Source organism: Aptenodytes forsteri, unplaced genomic scaffold, assembly GCF_000699145.1.
Source record: "Aptenodytes forsteri isolate BGI_AS27 unplaced genomic scaffold, ASM69914v1 Scaffold13, whole genome shotgun sequence".
Taxonomy (NCBI): Eukaryota; Metazoa; Chordata; class Aves; order Sphenisciformes; family Spheniscidae; genus Aptenodytes; species Aptenodytes forsteri.
In genome coordinates, this window is record NW_008794543.1 from 2,273,727 (window position 1) to 2,293,460 (window position 19,734).

Here is a 19,734-nt window from a genome sequence, read left to right on the forward strand (position 1 = left end):
AGCGATAGGACGAGAGGAAATGGCCTCAAGTTGTGCCAGGGGAGGTTTAGATTGGATGTGAGGAAAAATGTCTTTACTGAAAGAGTGGTTAAACATTGGAACAGGCTGCCCAGGGAAGTGGTTGAGTCCCCATCCCTGGAGGTATTGAAAAGACGTGTAGATGAGGCACTTAGGGACATGGTTTAGTGGGCATGGTGGTGTTGCGTTGATGGTTGGACTCGATGATCTTAGAGGTCTTTTCCAACCTTAATGATTATATGATTCTATATATTCCTGAATTATTATAAACTTTTTTTTAATACAAGATCTCCTGTGAGGGTGCACGTTACTATCACAGTTCACTATTCATATCACTTAATTTGGAAGCATGGGAAAACATTGAGTCTGGATGACCAGAGAGCCCTCTCTGCACCTCAGGCGTGGTAAAATTATATAGGATTGAACTAGTGTGCGGGGAGGAGGGAGGCAGGAATCATTTTTTACTATAAACAAAACAGACAATAAAAAGGCACTTGCTTTCTATGTCTAATAGCAGTGAATTATCAGGCTGGCACCTTCTTGCAGATTTTAGTCCTAAAATGATGCTCAGAAAAGCGTTGGTTGGGCACAAGTGAGGGTGGAGGGACAGACTTCTGAGTTTTCTTCAGTCTTTGCCACTTCTAACATCAAGTTAGTAGGTAGCATGTGATTTACTTATTGGAGCCAGGAAGAGGCTGATTAGCTTCTAGATGGCTGCAGCTTATACGCTTTGTTTGGATCTGGACTATATAAAGTAATTCTACTTCTACTTCAGGGTAGTTTTAAGAGGCATGATAACATGTTATGGGTTATCCAACTGCCAGAGTCAAAAGAAGTCTTTTGATAAGGTGGGATTCCGTGAGAATAAACAGGTTTTCAGCGGCCTTTTTAGCAGCATTAACAACTTCTTTTAAGACAGTGTTTGCTAGCTTCTGTTACTTGGGAGTTCCTGAGCCACTTGTAGTGGGGGGTGACCCAGAGAAACTGGATGGAGGGTCAGTCTTCAAATGAAAACTATATGGGAGCAAGTTGGTGAACACGGAATTGTGGCAAAGGACTGTTTTTGCAGCACAAAATGTTGAGTGGCAGATTAGCAGACTGAAATTTGGAGAGAACGGGGGAATTCCTCAGACCTGTGTAAGCTTAGTGGTGTTCCTCACAACCCCAAGACTGAATGACTTTTTATCCCTCATTGAAATCTAGGGTAGCTTGTATTCACATATGACACACGAGAATTTTTTTTTTTATTATTCCGTACATATATACATAGATATGGATGTGTGTTTATACACACAATTTAGTGATAAACAAAGTTAATTGTCATTCAGTCCCATTTCAATTTTGATGTTATTACTTAGTGGATACAGTTAGCATCCTTTTCCTTGAGAGTGTGTTGATCACCCAGGTGACCCTTTTTTCGCACTTTCCAAAGCTGCACTTTGCTCACCTTCCCAATATTCCCTGCTGCCGCGATAAGCTAACCTTCAAATGTTAGATACAAAACACTTACATTATCCAAATGAGAACATATGCACTGTAAAGTTTAAAAGTAGTAAAACATCACTGGTTATTTTAGTACCTTCTAGGCAGGATCCTAACATAATCAAAGGTATTTGCAAGGATGATATAACTTGTCACAAGTATTATATTGCTTGTAATTTTTTATGTATATTTAGCTTTATATTTAGCTTTATATTAATTACTTTTTAAATTGTATCTGTACATGCACTATAGCTATTATGTAGGTTGAGGTATTATGATAGTTGAGTTGTTTTAATGTCTAGAAACAGTAGCAGTTTCATCACTAGATTTCAGAGTACTCTGAAAATACAATCATAATTGTGCATCTACAATTAAGGAATGTAATAAGGTGTCATACAGTTCAAACTCAATAATAGAACAAGTATACAGACAAGAGAAAATAATGTTGGTAAGAAGAAAAAAAACTATGTTCTAAATAAGTCAGTCACCCCTTTTGATTTGTGGGATACAAAAAAATTCCCATACTTCTCGCCAACATTAGAAGTACAACTTTAGCAACTTGGAAAACACAACAGATAAAGCACATACAGATTTCAGGGTGATATGTTATTTAGTAGAGTAATAGTAATGTATCATGTGGCTTGGGAAAATAAAAAAAAAATTTCAGCAAGTAATACATACTTGAATTGGGTTCCATTATTAGATACATTTGGAAAAGACCAGCTGCCTCATGGAAAAGAAACAGTTACTCTAGAGATGAAAGAGGAATTTCTGTGTCTTAGTCTGTTTGTTTAAAGAAAACTAAGTCAGGATTCACTTCTTCGAAAAATATTTGCAAGCCTACGTCCCCTGTACTTAATAAGAAATTTAGGCTTTAGTTAATCTCCTTAGGATATGTACTTCACAACTACAAACTTCTTTTCAGGACTTTGTCAGTCTTTGTAACAAGAACCAGTAAGGTTTGGGCTCATTCAACCTATATTTAAAGTGAAAATTAAGTCTAAAATTCGTAATACCACTAATTACTTCACCTACTCTGAACTTTGCCTAATCAGAAGTAATGTTTTCTTTCCAAGAAAAGTTCTGTGTTCATTAACAGAGATTAATATAGCACTGTGATACTTTTGAGATAAATCAGCAGATTTTTCCACCTCAAAAAGCTTTCTGATGTTCCAATTTCTCAAACACTAGTTCTAGCATGACCTTAATTTTAATGCTTTTTACTCATCCCTTAAGAAACACCTGTCTTGTGACATTTTTCTTTATCCTACTTGCAAATACTAAATTTTAAAAAGTGTTGACAACACTGTACATTCTAATTATTTTTTTCCTTGACAAAGCTATGCCAAAATGGAGTTAACACAAGAGAGTTTCAACAGTTTCAAATAAAATGCATTATGGTGATACCAGGTCTATAAACATGACAAGAAGTTTAGGCTGAATCCTACTGACATTGAAATGATCAAAGGTTTATTAAACCTTGATATCCCAAATAAAAGTAAATAAAAGAAATTGCAGATGTTTTCCTCCCTAACTCCACCCACCATGCCAGTGTTGTGGAGAGTTAAGGTTGTTTGGATATCCTAACCATGTGTGGAAAGTTCCTATTTATATACGACAAATGTCACTAAAAAGAAAATAGGCTGAATCTACTGACATTGAAATGATCAAAGGTTTATTAAACCTTGATATCCCAAATAAAAGTAAATAAAAGAAATTGCAGATGTTTTCCTCCCTAACTCCACCCACCATGCCAGTGTTGTGGAGAGTTAAGGTTGTTTGGATATCCTAACCATGTGTGGAAAGTTCCTATTTATATACGACAAATGTCACTAAAAAGAAAATAAGACATTCCCACATGAAATAAATATTGCCTATGATACTTTGTATCCTAAACTACTAAGATGTATTAACACTATTTTATTAAATATTAACTTTCATAAAATACTTACCAAGAAAATCTGGGTATGTTACACTAAAACATGAAGGAGTCAAAACACCTTACCTACTGTGCATCAGCAGAAGCCACAAAATAGCTGAGACACAGTGGCCTTCCTTTGTCTTTCGAATGGTAGGTGTAGGTTTACTAACAGGAGAGGTGGTGGCAGAAAAGAGGGCTCAGACAGGTTCAGCCTCCTCTATTAATATGTCCAGGTATAGCATGCAATCTTTGTTACATGACACACTCGCTTTCCCCTCCTGCCCATTCATTTCCAGAGCAGCTGATATAGCCCCAATTCTAGTCCAAATGCTTGGGAATAGCCCTAAAGAAGTTTCTCTAAGTCAGCCCCTACAATGCCCTTCTCTTAGGTATGTAAATGTGCTAGATATCCTTTCTGCACCTCCATTCTTCTGCTTGTTTATACACATCTTACCTTCATTTTCTTCTCCTAGCTTGCTCAGCCGCCTCCTTCTCCTATATGTATACATAGATCCTACCCGTAACTTCATCCTTAACCTCTCTATTGAGCAGAGGTGATAATATGTACAAAAACACACTTTGGTACCGTATACTTTTTATGAGTTTCTAATCACTAAATGTTATCTGTCAAATCTGCTGCATAAGAATAGTCTTCTTCAGGGAGATTAATGAAGAATTGTTCTCCTCCAAAATGGCTATCTTCCATTGTTTCTAAAGAAAATAAAGCCATTAGTCATTTTTATTAAGAGCAAAGACTGGCTTCAGTCTCATTGTGAATAACAGCAGCTATTCAGAAAAAAAGCAATTCAACATGCAGGTCTCTGTAACAGAACATTATTTGTCAGCCCCTAAAGGAGTAACTTTTACTGATGAAGCTTAAAGAAAAAAAGAAATGAAAGTGTTCAAAGGCAGCTCAGCAAAGGAATCTAGTGAATTTTAAGCACAAAAGAAAGTCTGAAATATCTGCATTATTCTTTTATTAGACTCATCTAGGATAATGAACCAGTATGTCACCAAGTGCTGAATTTCTTAAAGGAATTATTCTTACATGCAATTTAACTTTAACTCAAACTAATTGACCCATTTCTTGTAGATCATTGGTGACTGCATTATTCTGAAATAATATACGACATCTTCATATGCAGCATAACATGAAGTTCCTGCTTTATATAGAAAACTCCAATCAACTTTGGCCGGTGGTCCCATTAAGATGCTTCACAACGTATCCCTTGTAGAACAGCAAAACGAGGAGCAAGAAGCAGGCCATTCCTAAATGGTTCCCTGAATGCTGGTATAGATCCTCTCTGAATACAGACATCCTGAACGTATAACAGGACAAAGTTCTAGTGAGAAATGTCAGCAAAGACCAAGCATGAGTAAAGAGAGTCTCCTTCCCTGTGTTGCAGTAAGACTGATGGTGGAAAAACTACCCTAAATTTGACACTAGAATCCAATCTTTTGAAATAAAGAAGTCTATTGGCTAGTATCCCTGCTTCAGCAGCATCTTGCCATGTGCACTAATAGACACTATCATATTCTCAACATTTCATTTACTAATCAGCTACTCTCTATCGTACCTTACTCTTTATCTTTTGAATTCTTCCTTGAAATTTTTCAGCTTTTTTCTTTAAAAAGTACATTTTGCTTATTTCAGTCTTTTGACATATAATTATTCCATTCCTTGTTTTTCATAATCTTTCCTTATGTTTCTTCCCCATGCTTCTTCCCCATGTTTCTTCCCCATGTTTCTTCTTCTTGCTTTCCTGCTGAATTTTTACATAAAAGCTGAAGCTTATGCTGATTATCTAAATCCAGATGCCTGGGAACTGTGGTGTCCCCCCAGACAGCTCACCAATGAGGACCACCGCAGATCCAAAGATCCCAGATCCTGATCCCAAAGATCAGGAACTTTTCTGAAATACCATTTTTTCCAGCATAATTTTCAGTCATAATTTCAGCTAATATATAGCACAGCACTATAATCTAGCAAATTTTATTCCGATAAAATGCAATGGTTTTCACTTGGAACTTTCAACACCATAGTAACTATTGTTGCCTAAATTATTGGCTGTTAGTCTCACTTACTGCAAATCCTCATCCAAAAACCTGATTTATTTAATGTTTATAATTAATTCCATGGGTCCTATATAGGAGCAGAAAACTACACACACATCCCATAATAGAAACAATGCTAATTTAGGTGGAGTTAAAGAAGAGAAATATGCGACTATCTTGTTCTCTTCAAATGAAAAGGTGCATAGTGGAAGCAGAAATACAAGATGGGGGCTAGAGAGGGGGAGAATCCAGTGAGCCCCCTGGCCTAATGAATAAGAAGTCCCCTGGATATTACTATGCCAAAATCATTATAGAGTAAATCTGTAAAAAATATTGATCTAATCCTAGAGGCTTTTCTCCATACCTCAAGGATGTCAGCAGGAGTATTTTCACTGACTTCAGTGAGACGTGGTAAATTTTCAAACACCTAACTCCCATTCCTTGATTCTACTAAAGGATTAGCTTATTCACATGAAAATGAAAAGCTAAGTTTATCACAAAGCTTGGTTCTTACCTGCAAACTGCCAATACCAAAGTTCTGCTAACACCTTAGAACTATTACGATAAAACACCAGAATCAACACAAATGGTTAGTCAATAGTTAAAGAAATTACATTGTCTTACTTTCACAACCTTATTGCGCCCCTAACATCATCCTCCTTTCCCAGTCACAAGAGCATTCTGTTATCTCAGTCCCTCAGGTCCCATGCCAGGTTATTATTGCCTTTAATCTCAAACTGAGCAGATTCGGACCTTGCCAGGATGACTGACAATGGATAATCCCAGTTGCTGCAGGAAACCCTGCTGATGCTTCAGTACATGACACATAAAGTCAGTGTTGAACTCACAGAGGAGCAGTGTATTAGAAAGGACTGTGCTGCTAGAAGCATTTTTTTCTTCTATGGGACTTAATACTGAAGACTTGACTATTTTACTTTGGCTAAATTCTTTGGCAGCTATAATTACAACTGACATGACTCTTTCCACACACACAAAAAAAGGAAGATTAGCCTTTTTAGTGTCCAATTAGGAAATTACGTTCTGTATTCCTGAGATTTCCCTATGCTTCAAAAACATCGAGAGCCTTCAATTTGTCTTAAAATAGAATTATATTGCTGAGCACTAAAATCTGCTATATCCTGCCCCAGAATGAGATTAATTTCAGTGTTACCACATGTTAATCGTTTGTACAGCACACAGTGCCATGTATTTTGGGATCTTTCCAAATAGAAGGCAATTTGTGAACTTCAGCCTCTTCCTACTCTTTCTTTTGCTCTCTCAGCTTCTGAATTAAGCCCTGGTGCAGTGCTCTATACTGAGAATGAAAAAAACCACAAATGCCTACTCTTCCTCACTAAACAACGCTGTCTTTTCTGTTCAGAAATTTTCTGTAGTACTTTACCGAAGCTTATCTTTGTTAAAAGCCTAAACTGAGCTAAAAGAATATAAAATCAAATTAAATGTACTTTTTATAGTATCTATAACTCCCAGTCTATATACTCACCTCTATTCCTGTAAGAGCCTCCATAGCATTATTCTGAAAAATTCTGTTGAAAATCACCTCACCCCATTTTTCATTTTACTGTATCAAGTTTCTAAGCCTAGCTTTCAGGAACATTTCCCCATAGACTTGACCCAAAATCCACATAAGCCAATAAAAGCTTTTCCAAAGATTTTCCTCACCTTGGGACCAGGCTTCACCATTAGTTTAATCACTATTAGAAAAAAAAAAAAAATTAATACAAATGAAGTGTCACACTTAATGTATGCAGGAAAAGAGACTTTGAAAGTATAATTAATTATAAGAATTTGCTGAAATAGTGATTTTCACACACTCAGCATATATCTAGTTGCATTTTTCATATTATCCCAAATTGTAACACAAAAAAGAATTACTGATCTTTTAATAGCAGAAATAGGGTGGGTACTATTTACTACTACTTTTTATTTAACACAGACCATCTGTATTCAGAGTTTACTTCACTAGGAAATACCAAGCAGCATAATCTGTCTTATTAAAAGAAGACTAGCATTAAATTATATCACTAATTAAATGCATTTGCTTCTTTCCATTTTACAGTGATGTCACAATGGAAATGAAGTATTTTTCCAATCAAGGTTTATTAAAGATGGCATACCAAATTCAACAACATATCATATGTGTCTGCCAGTACAAACCTAGATTCCCTGCCCAAGTAAAGCTTGGTGCAGAGGAAACTGCTCTAGTAGAAAACAGCTGTGACCTCCCATTTCCAAACAGGGAAACTGGAGATCGCAAAGAAAACATCATGGATAACTCATTATATTAGTTTAATTCTACTTTGATTCTAAAAGAGGTACATTATATAAGTGGAAGGAGAATCAGACTTTCTCAGTCTGTGTGTCCTCTTTGCCTGACCTTCCCCTGAAATGTTGACATTAATATTTGATTCTGATTTATCCTGTAAAAAGCACAGGTTTTGCAGCTATCAAGTAGACTGAAAGAGCATAACAAATAAAAACAGAAGGACTTTAGTAGTAAAAACAGCTACACTTGTAGAGAATGATAGCTCAATGCAGCAGATGCAATGCTAATGGCATTTTAGAAAATCTTAATCTACCATAAAACTAACCTCTAAAATACTGCACATATAATTTCCTTTCTCTGTCACTGCATTCTGCAATAGAAACCAGTTACATATCAAGACTGGGGATCAAATCCTTAGTGCCTTTACTGTGCATCTACCTACAAGCACTATATGTCAGGTTGTCTTAGTTATGGTGACAAACAAGCAGTAGCAGTATGTCATGGCTATCAAAGTACTAGTTACAAAAATGAAAACAAAACAACATACCAAATCTTTGCAGTGAATTCAATGCTAACAAGAACTACAGTTAACATTTAAGACTAGATTCCAACTCCCTTCTTCAGTCTACTGGAAATTTTCAGTAATAATGCACTTTATATATAAAGTGCAATCATAGCTGAAGACTGTCATTTATTATCTCTAATGCCCTATATGTGCCACCTTCCTTCTGCTGAAAAGAAAAACAACAGCCTGAAAGGGCACTTGAGTACATTAACATTTGAGTTCATTTCTTCTCAGTGATACTTTAAAGATAGATTGAGTTCCCATTTTCGACTACTCATAATTTTGCCAGGATCAGTTGTAGTTCGCTACGGTGATAAAAGCAAAAAAGAAAATGTTTTCCAGGTCAACAGCTACGACCTACTACACTGGAACAACAATCTTCTCCATGAAATATTTCAGAGAACCTGTCTGCTTCGGACTATGAGGTCAGTTGGGATCTGAAGTCTTACTCCAAGCCTCTGCATTCAGACTCCTGTTTTCTCTACAGACCCTAAAGTACTGCAGGAAAACCATGGTGCCTGTGAACACAATACATTCTCCCAAATCCTCTACCATAGCATCTCTCTCTAGATTTTAGGATAAATGCTTCAACAACGCTGTTAGATCCAAAAGCAGATGACACTCCACCAGCCCTCCTCAAAAAAATCCTGAGCTTGAGATTGTGTTCTCCCCCCGTCACTATGAAGTGAAATTAAAAAAAAAAAAAAAAAAAAATCAGCTGCCTCAGCAGCAGCAGAGATAAAACAGTTAAAAGGCTCAGAGGAGATGTATGTCTGTAAGCTGCACTGCTGGAGAAACCCTAACACAAAATGTACTAAGAAAAGTGGTAGAAGCAGTCTACTCTTTGCTATTATGATCAACACACACAAACAGATATCTTTACTCTCATGATATAGGGAAATTACTATACCAAAACCACTGTGCATACAGATAAAGGGAGACAGTAAGCCAGGCCATAACAGATAAGGAAACTCAAGCCAAAATGCCCTGAATAAAAATTAAAACAGAAACCTCGCAGTTAAAAAAATAATTTTTTCAGTGTATTTTTGTTGGCAATCGTAGTTAAAATTCAAGATGAAACTGTGATTTAATAAAATTATAGGTTTTCCACAAAAATCTTAAATAACAATACTTACTGCTGCCAAATGGCATGAACAGAAAACCACCTTTGTAAGATATAACCATTTGTCTATCCTATGCTCTATATTCTAACTAGAGACTAAAAGCAATTTTCCTAGTTTGATAGTAACACTTAGCAACAACTTCTGAATTTGTAAATCAGTGCATATATCTATGTATGTGTATGTAATGTACACATAAATACACATCATCTTTCTAAAAAGTGTTCTGCAATTTAACTTCTATAATCATCTATCATTTGTGTTATATCTAAAAAGAAAACGGGTTATTTATTGTATCATTCTCCCTCAAGTAATTCCTATACTCTGCTGGTCAAACAAGCTAGGAAATAATGGATAATTTTAACACACATTTTAAATTAGGAAAGGACGGAACATCCTGTAAATTTCCTCAGCAGAACAGTACCAGATCTAATACTTAAAGCTTCCAATTTACGTTCACAAATTACACAAAATATTTTCACAAACTGTTTAGTGAATCAAGTTTTAATAGTTTCCTTATAAGTTACACTTCGTAAGGATAACAAAGTCTCTTCTTTGATACTAATTTTCCTTATAATCATAAAATAATCTAGGTTGGAAACAACCTCTGGATATCATCTAGTCTAACCCCTGCTTAAAGTGTGTCCAATTAGAACAGGTTGCTCAGAGTCATGCCCAGTCAAGGTCTGAGTATCTACAGGAATGGAGATTCCAACTCCTGGTCTGAGCAACCTATTCCAATGTTTGCCCGCTCTCATAAGAAATTTTTTCCTTTTACTTAATTAGGATTTTCCATGTTGTAACATATCCTTTACCTCTAATCCTGTCCCTGCGCATCTTCTCTATACCACCACAAAAGACAGTTGAAAACAGCAACAAGATCTGCCTTAGTCTTCACTTTTTAAGGCTGAACCAACCCATTTCTCATCCTCTTCTCATGCAAACACTTTTCAAGCACGTTATAAACATTTCTTAAGAGACAACAGGCAAAAATAAGTAAGTCCATGCTTTTTTATTCTATTACACTGGACATTTGATATTACAACAGATTTCCAAGTTTGGGGCTAAAAAATACACATAGCACATAAATGCAGATCACAATCTATAAAATAAGTTTGTTATCCTCTGACTATAATTTACAGATTACCAAAAAAAAAAAACCCACCCAGATCTATTTTCTGCCTGTCAGGCCCTAGAATATACTCAAGCCAGCTGTTCTTCTATAGCATAGGTTGAATACCAAAGCTGAGCCCATTAATATCCTGCCAATTTCTGAGCTGTTACAGTGTATCAGCTTTGACAAGCCTAATTTCCAGCCACACATAACATTTTCAAGAAGATCACTGCCCAAGATTTCTTTTTTAATAAAATACTTTCATATGTGATGTTTTTGTATGACAGCTACTGTCTGTTCCTGCTTAGCTAATAAAAAGACCTATGAAATAACAGAAGCACAACAAATATGCCTGTAGCTATAGGACAAGGGGCAATGGTTTTAAACTAAAAGAAGGTAGATTCAGACTAGCTATACGGAAGCAATTTTTTATGCTGAGGGTGGTGAAACACTGGCTCAGGTTGCCCAGAGAGGTGGTGGATGCCCCATCCCTGGAAACATTCAAGGTCAGGCTGGATGGGGCTCTGAGCAACCTGATCTAGTTGAAGATGTCCCTGCTCATTGCGGCGGGGTTGGACTAGATGACCTTTAGAGGTCCCTTCCAACCCAAACTATTCTATGATTCTATGAAATACATTCAAACATATTAATGCCTTTTCTTATTTTCCAAAATACTTTGGGCAAAACTGACCATCTATCTTGCCAAAGTATCTTACTCCAATGATAATATTTAATTGAAAGAGCAAGACTAAGAGGAGAACTGTTCTATGATGCTAGCTATGTCTTTATTACAGGTTTCTACTCAATACATGGAAAGGTCTTGATTGCCTTTTATGATGAAATCTATTCAATAAAGAAAAGCATGTATTTCCAAACTGTGATGGGGTGGGTATTTTTCCAAACTTTCCTGAATATGGATTTCTTCTTTCATCATATTTAGGTGGTCATTTCATTTTTACATTAAATCATTTTACAAGAGACTTGATTCAAGATGAAATGTTACAATCCTATTGACAAAGAATCTCCCATAACCGTTCACACTGCCCTGTGTGGAAAAACAGACTATCAGGTCTCAAACTTCTCTCAATGCTCTAAAAATACTGTTTCTACCAGCAAACTGGTTATGAACATGAAATCCAACTCATGTCTGGCATTCTACCATTCCAATCCATTTTTTCTCCATGTATGTGAATCAAATTATTGCTGTTATTCAAAAACACATATACTTAACCCCTCTAATGGCATTTCTGAAGGAACAATCTCAGGGTTTTCCTGAAATTTGCAACAATTTTTTCAGCCCTTGCTGACACGACACTTTGAGTCAAAAGTCAAACGGAAAAGACAGAAATGTTTCAAGAAAAGAAGACTCTCTTTCTCCAATGAGTCTCTAAAAATAAACAGGAAATGTGTAAGTGGCTCCAAATACAGCACTGAATATTAATCTGTAGCTTGAAAGAAAATGCCTTTGTGCAAAGAATACTACCAGGCACCAGATTCACACAGCGGAGGGACATGATGTTAACAAAGCCTCACAACCAGACAATACAGTGTACGATCCTGCAAGCTGAGTGTCGCTCTAACTGTGCAATTGCAATGAAGCTCCTCTTTGACATTAAGTTGTGATCACTGTTTCATTGCTGGGTTAGTTATCTGTAAACATGCATGAGGGTCCACACATGTGAGGAGGTTTGGAAGAGCTGGGAAGCAGGAGGATGTAATAAAAAGGAAAACCTTCAAAAGATGTGATTATCTGAACTGGCATCATCAACCTGTGTACCTAAGCAGTCACTTACATGGCAAACACCCTAATTGCAAAATAGCATAAAGCATATACCACAATAGAAAGATCTTATCTTCACTTGTGCCACAGACATGGTTTCAACTGTTTCAGGGCTTAGGGCAGCTATAAAATTGGAAACAGTGCCTTTCTGAAATAACAGCTTTGTGCTCTATTAAGGACGTAGTTGAGGCTGTCAGAGAGCACCTGATTCCAAAACAATAAAAGCGGATTTCCTATCATTTGATTCACAGATATGAACTGCTATTTCTGATGTTTCAGTTTCTAGCATTTGTGAGGTACATAGCTGATGGTTGCATTGAATGAGCTTTTAGGTCTTTTGTAAAAGTTGTATCAAAGCTCCAGAACACAGCTTTTATTCAAGACACTTCATGAAGAAATAAAGATTTTCATGTTGAATTGAAACTGCATACTGCAGTCCAAACAGACAGTACTACGGCAATGAAGAAAAGGGCAGACAGGGACAAAAAAAAAAAAAAATAAAAAAAAAAAAAAATCCTTCTTCATCACAAAAATTCAAGAAGTTTCATATAACACTATGCATCCATACAGGTTTGTTGCTGAGAAAATGCTTGAGAATCTATGCAGAATTCTTTTCTTTACTGTCAAAATTATGAATTACTATGAAAAAGATTCATCACCTGCCAGCACTGAAAGGCAATAGATTCAGCACATCCTATCCACTGGGCCTACTAAACACTAGCAATATGGCTTCCGGTTCCAAGATTTTCTAGTCATTCTGTAGTTTTAGCAGTAAACTCTGAATTTGACAAGGATTCTGTTAAAAATCAGAAGAAATAAAGCTAAACTATGTATGTGAACAGTTAATTGGCACATGGGAAACGTCTTTTGTAAAGTAGTAACAACACATAGTTTGACTGAGAAGACAAATATGCTAGAAAGCAGTAATATAATGCTATTTTCCTTCTCATTTTGTTACGCTGTCTAAAGGTAATACTGATGTTTCTTATTATGTCTGTTTCGAATTCTAACTTCTGAAAGAGACTACTATGACAAATACTTAAAATTGCCTAAATCACATTACTGGAATACATAAAGTATTGCTCTTTTAATAACTGCATTTGGAGTCAAAACGTTTTCCTTCATTTCTGGGTCATAATCCACAATATATTTTGTTGCACTGTCTAAAGGTAATACTGATGTTTCTTATTATGTCTGTTTCGAATTCTAACTTCTGAAAGAGACTACTATGACAAATACTTAAAATTGCCTAAATCACATTACTGGAATACATAAAGTATTGCTCTTTTAATAACTGCATTTGGAGTCAAAACGTTTTCCTTCATTTCTGGGTCATAATCCACAATATATGTGAGACTATTTGAACAACTATTCATATCTAATCCAAAATACACAATGCTCACTGTCATTCTACTCCTAATTCTTCCATAAGGATAAAAGTATTTCCTCCATCCATTTCTGTGTCTTTCCATACACTCAGTATTGGATGGACACTTCTCTGTAAATCAAATATTCATCAACATGTTCTTCTTGGTGTGATATGAGGTGTCTTTTGGGTATTCTTCCATTCATTCAGGATCAAAATAATAGGAAAGACATTGGTAATGGCATCATACTTGAGTTTTGGGCAAGTCACTTCTTTGGTCTATACCTCCCTGGCCAACACCTCCTGGCTCCAAGCAGCTTTTATTTACCTTGTCCAATTAGAAAAAAATTATTCACTGATTGAACCTTCTCTTTCCCTATGTCTACAAAAATGTTAACTACCTTGAAGCCCAATCTTTAGAGTGCATCAAAACTATCATAAAACAAATTAGGAAAGCAGAAGAAAAGTTTTACATTAATCACATCCATTGTTAATCACACTAATACAATACTTGAATACTTCTATGCTAGTCACCAAAACTTGCCTTAAAAAGTTCCTTCCTAAGTACATCAAAGCTTTTTGCATCACTGCTGAAAGTCAAAATATACGGAAAAAAACCCCAAAGAACAGTTACAGGTTTTGACTTTTACTCTAGTTCATTCAGAGGATCTCTCATCAGATTTCCTTCATGTAACAGTATCCAAAAGGCATGGATTTGCAGCTGAGGGAAATAAAAGCCTCCCTGAATTGTCTCAGGAATAAAGCTATGTCAAAAAAGAAACAAGTAAGATTCACTATTAAAAATGGTAAGAAGGCTCAGGGAAGATATCAACGTATATACATACCTGAAGGGAGTGCGCAAAGACGACAAAGCCAGGCTCTTTTCAGTGGTGCCCAGTGCCAGGACCAGAGGCAATGGGCACAAACTGAAACACAGGAAGTTCCCTCTGAACATGAGGAAACACTTTCTTTACTGTGAGGGTGACCAAGCGCTGGTACAGGTTGCCCAGAAGAGGCTGTGGAGTCTCCATCCCTGGAGATACTCAAAATCCATCTGGACATGGTCTTGGGCAACCTGCTTTAGGTGGCCCTGCCTGAGCAAGGGGGTTGGACCAGATGACCGCCAGAGGTCCCTTCCAACCTCAACCACTCTGTGGTTCTGTGAAAAAAAACCTTCCAAAATGAACTAAGTAAGCTAAAGCCTTCCTTCAGGATAAATCCCTACTGGTTTTTTATGGAGATGTAAAAGTACTTCCTATAACAGAAGAGGTTCCAGGACACATGGACCTTCAGAGTTTGTGCAAAAAAGCCCCAAGGAAACAAAAACCAAAAAATTCTGGGTGTCACAAAATCCAGTTCCACATGACATCTTTTAGAGGCATGTATTACAGAGTTTTAACAGAGATAAAGACGTGATTGCTAGGTCCCCTACTGCATATATTCAATTCCTTTTATTTCCATTTGTATTGGATGCACAAACAACATGTAGACTGAAGTAGCTGCCATAGAGTGGTTTATGCGTGGGGAAAGGCTTCTTTCCCATTGCAAATTCCACAGGAGTTCGGTAATTCTGATGAAACCCTGGCACTCAGATCAAACTTACGTTATTTAAGGTCGATTCAAAAAGTTCACATCTAAGGGTTCCTTCTGTAACAGCAAATGGGGAAAAAGGAAATGCAAATTTTACCACTACAGAAGTAAGAAATACCCTTACACATTGTCTTCCTAACAGAAATTTGTGATTAGTAAGTAAATTCAGAGGCCTATTTATAGCCTATTAGGGTTTCCACAATAGGTCAGCTTTGTACTGGAGTCTTCTGCTCATTTCTTAAAATACGCAGTTTCTACTAGCAGAATGTCTCAGATGAGGAGGAAAAAAGAAAAAAAAAACAGGGGGAAACTCCATTATGAAAGAGAACTGTTCATTTGTTCCAATTCATGAGGTTTACTTTTGTGTTACTGATTTTTCTGAGACATACAAAAGAGAAACCCTTTTAGCTCTCCAAGACTTACCAGAATAAAATTTCCTTTCCACACCAAATACCAATAAAGGAGCAAGCCACAGATATTCCTCAGGTTTGCAGTTCAGCAAAAATGGTAATCTTGGCAATGCGAAAACTTGTGAAAATAAGCTGTTCCAGGTTTATTTATTATGAATGCCAACAATTAATATTGTGGACTTCAATTTTTAATCTGCCTTTGATAATATTCTCTGCAACGGGACTGTAGCTTATTTATGTAGAGAACAGAAATACTTAGCTCTGTGACTTAAGTTCAAAAGTTTTCAGTATCAGAATCTCTAGATAAGGTACAGTTTTAAACTCATTGTTGGCGATTTGAAATCTCTGATACCCTGGAAACTTGGTATCTTTTGAATTAGAAGTTGATGTCCTGACCCATTTCATGTCTCCATCTATGTAAACTTTTTAAAACCATTTGTCAATCTCCTTATAGCTGTCATTAAAGCCAAGGACTCATTGGACGCCATCAATGAAATACCTACTTGGGTGATGGATCATAACCAACAACATGGGATAAATCTCATTTTTGAGTTTATATGCATAACTACCAAATGAAAGCTAAAATTTATCTCCTGGAAACATAAAATATTAGTCTTTAAATACATTTATTTCAGGGCTTCTTGCAACCTTCTTCTCACAAGTCTCTTGACTTATAGAAACTAGATGAACCACTGTCCCAGATCAAATGGCAAATCACGTACTACTGTTCCTGACAATAAAGCTAGTTTAGCCTCACAGAAATTAGTCACAATGAAGCCTATATATGGCATGTTTACTTCTGGTTAGGATCAGACCATAACTGGATTCTGAAATGCACAGTAGAAACTCACTACACCTTTTTAGCTGTCCCTTTCTCTGCTCCCTCGGCTAGAGCTTTTTCAATGTAATTCCATTCCTTGGATCTGCTGCTGCCTCAGCCATCATATACTGCCCCTGATCCTCAAGCAATTGAATCTGTTACACCATCCACCTTTATACTAGGAGACTGTGCCACAGCATCTCTCCTTCAGTAGTGTGGGATTATGAAAACAATTCCCAGTAGTAACAAATCCCTTAGTCTAAATTTATAGTAACTACGGTCATCAAGTATGGCAGTGCTCTAAAACACCTAATACCATGAACTGCAAAAGCTCAGAAAGCCCCAACATGGGCCCCTGGTCTTGCACTGGACTATTGAGTTTTTATAAATGCATGATTATTGTACCAATGTAATTCAGTGACTACTAACTAAAAATTGTTCTGCATGCCTGCTATTTATGTTAGGTTAAAAAACTATGTAAATTTTAAACTATATTAAGAGTCAGTAAATAAACTGGATGCTCAGCAGGTCACTATTCAGCTGTACTATATATGCCATCTGTTTGAACACTGCCTGCTCAAACTGGTCTCAAAAAAATGGTAATCATGGTAATATGCACAGGCACTTCCAACCATTAGAAACAACTCAAATTCAGATGATGTAAAATACTTGTAACTCAATACTCATAAGGTATAAGCCATAATTGTTAATAACATGCATTGTAAGACTTAAACTTTGTAAAACAGCTGGTTATAAGGATGAGTTTTAAAATAAAACTGGTTTTAAAATTTAAAAAAAACATTACTTTGATCTATCTAAACAAAACCATGTAAAAATGAAACATGGGACATCAAAGGGAAGCAAAAGTGTTCAAAAATTATTTTAACAAGCATTCTGAAAAACAGAAATTAAGGCATTCAAAGGGAAAAATTAAATGAATCTGCTGAGATAATACTGTGTTCAGTGGTGTGCTCTGATACAGAATGACATCTGACAGTCCCAGCAATGATTCATATTGAATCTTTCCAGAGGCTTCTGAAAACCTTTCAATATTACATGAAAGGCATTCAGGTACAATGTTGATGGGCAGCAATATAAAACTCTAAGTTATAGTGCTTATCTTCAAATCTGTCTCTTTTAATTGATTATCATGGGGATTACTCATTCTATCAAGTAGAATACAGGTGGCAGGCAGATTCCTAATGTGATTTGCATGTTCCAGTTCACCTTGTCCTTTCTGGCTTGACAGCACTGCTTCCAGCCATGTCAGGACCAATGGCTGCATCCGTTTGCAAACTTCAGTTCTCTTGTCACCCTCCAGCTCCCATTTCTGTGCTTCCTCTGAAAGTGGAGAGCAACATATTTGAACCTAACCATGATACCCTGTTGAGGAGACTCCCTTATTGCTAACACTCCTTCGGGTTCTTACCCCAAGCCCCTTTATACTAAGTCATCTTTAAGTTTTCGGGTGACAACACAGCAAATAAGAAAGACTGGACCTTATTTGCTTATAATGAAGAAGGAAGAAGAAACAATACCGCCCCCTCAATCTATATGTATATCTGCTTACAGATTTAGTATCTGAACAGCTTTGGCTGATATTAAGGAATTTATTATCTTGGAGCTAGAGTGTTCAGTTCCAGATTCAGAAGAAGAACATATAGGGGAAAAGTGCTTTTCAGTTCCTATCCTCCCACTATCCATATCATTAGCCTCACTGCAGGTTTCCTACTTATACTGAAATACTAAGACTACTGGATTATTTACAGATATCTGAATTTGGACAAGTACTTTTCAGTGAGTTGTCCAAATTCACCCAAAAAAGTCAAATATTGGAAGAACTCCCTCTATACTATTGCCAACAGCAAGAAACAAATCTTCACTAAAGCACTGCAGCACTTACATTACAAATAAGTAACATATTTTGGAATAATATTTCCTATCCATTTTACAATGGCATGTTTTGTTTTGTTTTTCACTAGGAAGTAGGGACTGTGTCTAAAATGGCCAATGAAAACTACTGTATTTGCTAAACAGTTTGATGGCTTAACATGTACGTGCACATGCACACACACAAATTTAAGAAACTGCTTTCTTATCTACCTGCTTATAAGGTATTAAGCCAGTTATTTTCCAGAAGTATACTGAAACCACTTAAGTCCCGTTTAAGAATTAGGTACTGAAATTCATACACATCTTCACTACACTTACACAAAGAAGCTTTTCTTTCAATCTGTTTATTTAATTCCACAGCAAGATATGCCAGATTAGGCAGTTTTGTTATGAGGTACACAGGTATACACACACATATATTAGCAACATTACTAACAGGAATTCAAGAAAAATATTTTTCTGTGTCCCTCTACGCAGATCATGTTATGTTTTATTTGTTTTAAATAAGCTGCATTTTAGTTTGTAAGCATTATATTTAACTAGAAAATATTTTCCTAGAAAAATTGAGGAATATGAAAGTGAAGCAGAATAAACAAATTAAGGCTCACATTAAATCATAAGCAACTGTCATCATCTAAAGGAAAGTAATTTTAAGCATAAAGAGCAAATGCTGCTTTGCAGGTAAGGTTAATCAGCTATTTTATAACCCCTCTTCAGCAGAAAACACCACATTTGTACTTGAAACTCAGTAAATCTTTAAACTGGTGCATTACTACCACTGAATACATATTTCTAGTCATATAATAATTTGCAGTTTAATAAAAATAGATTGTTTCATGCTATTTTGTGGAAGTATAAATTGATGCTATATAAATAACAAGCCATACCAAAAATAAACTTAGTGCTTGCCACAACTTGAATTGCATTGTTACACAATGTATACAGTACATATTTTCCAGCTATAAGAAAGATTCTACTAAAGACACAGAAACAGAATGGCTAGAAGAAATACAAAGATAAGACAATGGAGAAACACAGTATTCAAGCCCTACTGAGACAAAAGAACAAACTACCATGGGAACCAAAGTATCTAAATATAATCCTGAGTAAAAATGAGGATGACATTACTTCAACTTGAACAATCTAAGTCTGCAAAAAGGAAACACTGGACAGAACCCGAAAGTATTATTTTCTTATTCTTTACAAACAAAAACACTTGTAGGAAAAAACAAAACAGTCAATTTTAAGAGTTGTATCATTTAGTTTATTTTTGTGTGTGTGTGTACACATAACTTCATGCAGTTCTGTGCCT